Here is a 4,535-nt window from a genome sequence, read left to right on the forward strand (position 1 = left end):
AATATTCACGCATAGATTCTGCTGGGTGACTTTGTCAGTTGGGAGGATGAGGTCAATGGTAGTTAGGTGAACAATCGTTTGGAAACACGGGACCCATGTAATTCAACAAATTTGTCCATTCCCCAATGCACCAACATGACCAAACATTTGATCTAATCCTGATCTGGGGGTTCTTGTGGGAGAGGTTATTTTCTCACCACCGTTGTGGACACATCATAATGTAATCCAGATGGAGATCAGAGGCCCTATGCCCCGAAGTGGTGCAGAACACCTAAGGATTTTTGCAACCAGGCCTGCCACTCAGTTGCTCCGCACACCTCCAGTTTGCACACCTTCCAAGCCTCTGCTTAAGGACTCTAGACCAGCTTCAGGCAGACAGGACTGAGTAGACTTCTTTTCACGTGACCAGGCCCTGACACTCAGTTGCTATGCCCCCCACCTGTTTCTTGCGCCTTCTAAACCTCTACTTAAGAACTCTAGGCTAGCTCCAAGCAACAGCATTGAGTAGGCTGCTAGTCACATGACCAGGCAGTGCCACTCCGTTGCTCTGCCCACCATCTATTTAATCATTCCTCCTAAGTGTTAGGGAGAATTTACATGCTAGTGCTCAATTCCACTTTTTGGATTATGTGTTTCCTTTGTTTTTGGAGTCTGACAAACTCCATAGGCATCTCCATAACACCTTCAAGTTGAAAGCGAAATCATGGCTCCTTGCTCAGAACTGAGACATTCTGCTATTGCTCCATGCACCACAGTTCACAGTCGCCTGCTTCTGCCTCTGACTCCTTGTTAATTTTATGGCATATTCTACTAGCCAAACTTGTCAAGACTCTGACCGTTGTCTATTCTCTCTGTTATATTCTGATCCTATTGCAATGACCCCTGCTCGCTTTACTTGTTTGCCTTTACATCTTATCACTTCAACTATTGCTGTAAATACTTGTATGTAACTATGTATTTAAATAATTGCAAATTTCAAGTTTTGCGCCCTGGCCGGATGGTGCGTGTTTCAAATAAATAAAATACAAATACAAATCTACTTTCCGTATGGTGACACACATCACCTTCAGTGCAGTGTCACAGAAAAATCCTTTTAGGTTTCTCATAAGGTTTAAAGACCTTTTCTTTTGTAAACTACTGTTCCCAAGAATAGTAAAGTGAAATTGACTTTACTCACCTTTTCTCTTTGTAGGTCAGAATAAAGAACAGTTCTGAACTTTTCAGTCATTCCCAAGTTTGAAGGGCAGTGAACATTGCAGCACTTACAAAATAATTTTAGTTACGAAAAGGGAACAATGTGCCAGTAGCAAAGCAACAACATATATACATATATCACTTCATGTTGCCTATAACTGTAACATTGCGTACATTTCTCCGTGCTCTTTTCACATATATTCTCCAGTCTTACCCAGACAAAACATTGATGCTGTTACATGTTTTGGGATCATAAAAATGCCCCTATTATTTTAAGAGTTGGCATTGCAATTATCTTGCAATATTTGCTATAAAAAGGGGAAGAACTGGATGAAGGGGCCATAAATACACATTGAAAGAAAAAAGAGAAAAGAATGTTTCAGAGTACAAGAAATACCATGCCAGGGAGAAGACCAATACGTTAATTTGGATTGATGCTTATATTGTCATTCTGTACAATGATTTGCCTTTCTTGCTCATTAGTAAAGCTGTTTGACAGTTGATTCTTAATCATACAGATGAAATATTAAGTGATAATACTTCTATGGTTATCCGTAGTAAAGAAATTGACAATGTTTTTCCTAATGTTTCTGAACAAATAGTTCGAGCAAAGAGAGATGCTGAAGAAGATAATGAGGATGTAAACTCATATCTTGATATTTCTGCCCATTTAAAGAGAAAAGATTTTGGTATCAACACATGAAGGAGGTGGGGAGGAGAACATCAGAGGAACGCTTCTACGTGTGTTCTCTCATCCCTTATGCCACGAGCACATCCAGAACATTCTTTGCTAGAGAAATACCTTTACATGATGCAAAGTATCTCAGCCATCTAGCAGCTTGCACAACAAGAGGACAATTCGAAGGAAAATGGGAAACCCTAAGGTGAAGGTCAAGAAAGACATTCCATTATGAAGATGATTACGTAAAAATGTAGAAGATGGAAAAAGATCCAGGGTGGATGAGCAGAATGCTGTTTCACGCATACAGTGGCATGTCTGGAGACCAGATTAGAATAACTGAAAAGAAACAATTGAATTGTGCAGACATTTGGGAAACTCTAGGATTACCAGGATGTTGTTAAATACCTCAGATGTTGGTATATGGACAAGTGGCAACCAGCACAGGATGGGAAGATGGAATGCTGGCTTGCAATTCACACCTACTGATGACAGCACCGGTGCAGATTTTGCAAATAGTGAATGACAAATGCCTGAAGTCATGGGCCAAGTATGCAAAATTATTGACATGGGTCAAGGATGAAGTAGGGCCTGAATCCATATTGCCACTGAAGAATGCTACAATATGCTTCCAAAGTAGCGGACTGACTAAAGTTGGAGAAAATAAAGAATGTAAGCAGATAACTGATGTTTCAAGAATGAATGGAGTAACTGCTGTGCTGGTGGACCACTATTGGGCCTTTGGATCCAAACCTTAAATGCAGCTCCCTAAGAAATGGGGAGGAATATGTTCTATTTAATTATACATGTTCCTGCATTGGTGATTCCCGAAAGTGATCTACAAATTGAAGGCTTTCCGAAAATGTATGTGCATCAGATAAAGAAGAGGTTGTTCAACCTCCTTCAGCAGAAGAGTGAGAACTATTTGTCAGGCCAGGAATCCAGGCTACAGTGAATGCCAAGTGGTTACAGATCACTTGATGGGAGCTGCTACAAACAATCAGCACAACTATAAAAGCATTCAACGTTATTCGAGAAGAATTACCGGCCATTCCATTGATGACAAATCATAACAGGAATGGCTTGGACTTGATTACAGCAATTGAAGCAGGCATTTTTACCAAGATGGGGCCTTCTTGTTGTACTTACAAACCAGCCCGTGCTGTAGAAAAAGGACCTCCGACAGAAACAATAACGACTTTGTCGAATTTACACATGAAAATGGAAGAAGAGACTGAAGGAGATGAGTGGTTCTTGTCTTTGTTTTCCTGGATTCTGACTTGTATGGTGAATGCTTTCAAGCTATGGGAGAAGTACTAATGTTGGTAATGCTGGGTTTATGTATTGTGAGAATCATCATTGCACAGTGTCAGAAGACAGCAAAAAAAGCAATTGTGATGAAGGTAATGATCAACATGAATGCTGAAACTGGTGAAAATATGGAAAATGAAAACACCACCTGTGAACATATATAGGAAAGCTCCCTGGCACCCCCAGAAACTAAGTTCTATTACCCTAAGGATCGTAAGAAATATATAGGTTGTTGGTTATTCTGTCAACCTTCTGGGGAGTGCTTCTATTTGACTTGGAGTATGGATGAGCACATAAACAATGCAGGTCACCTGAGGGGGTTGACCAATATTTGAATTCCAAAGAAACCACAGTGTGAAGAGAAGCTGGATAAAATGGACGAGGTGGCCGAGGACTCATCAGTGGGGGAATGTAGAGAAGCAGCTGATGTCATCTCTAGTTCCCACCTCCTCTACTCTGTCATACTGGAAGAATAGCAAGAAGACCCTGTGCATGACATCAAGCATTATCCTTGGCACCTCACGGCCACTGCATTGCGGTTCTCTGCTTCACCTTTCAGTGCTATGAGGATGACACTCAGCTCGTTTTAAGGCTCCCCTCTGCCACCTCTTCTCCTTCTCTCATCTCTGACTGTCTGTCTGCTATCCAGGAGTGGTGTGCCGCCAACGATCTCTGCCTTAATGCCAGTAAAACAGAGATTCTCATCATCGCACACCTGCACCCTCCTTTCCTGTCACTTTCTGGCCGGCCTCCCTTGGCCCTCTTCCTGCTCCCACCTGTGAGGCTACGAACCTCAGGGTCATCTTCAACTCGACACTCTCCTTTTCCCCTCACATCTCTGGCATATCTACGAAGTCCAACTACCAACTGTACCTCCTCAGAGGTATTCTTCCTTTCCTTTCCTTCCCCCAGAAGTTCACTGTCTCTAGAGCTCTGGTTCTCTCTAGGCTGGACTACTGCAACAGCCTCCTTCTAAATCTGCATGCTTCTACTCTCTGCCCTCTGCAACTCATCCAGAACAGGACTTCAAGACTTGCCCTTGGCTTCAAGCCCAGGAATGCTATCTCTCCAGTACTGAAATCTCTGCATTGGCTTCAAATGGCTGCATGGATTAAGTTGAAGACCCTCTGCATTGTCCACAAAGCCTTCTGGGGCCTGGGTCCTTCATACCTCCAACTCACTCTTCGTAAATACCTTCCTACTCAAGCTCTTTGCGCCTCCACCTCCATCTCCCCCAGGGCCAGGCGCTTCTCCAAGCAACAAATTGGTGGTAGATCTCTTTCTTCGGCTGGGGCATCCTTCTGGAATAGCCTCCCTGCCTCTCTGAAACTTGAGACGAACCATCTCCGGT

This window comes from Ambystoma mexicanum, chromosome 8 (assembly GCF_040938575.1).
Source record: "Ambystoma mexicanum isolate Mex_15411 chromosome 8, UKY_AmexF1_1, whole genome shotgun sequence".
Lineage (NCBI taxonomy): Eukaryota > Metazoa > Chordata > Amphibia > Caudata > Ambystomatidae > Ambystoma > Ambystoma mexicanum.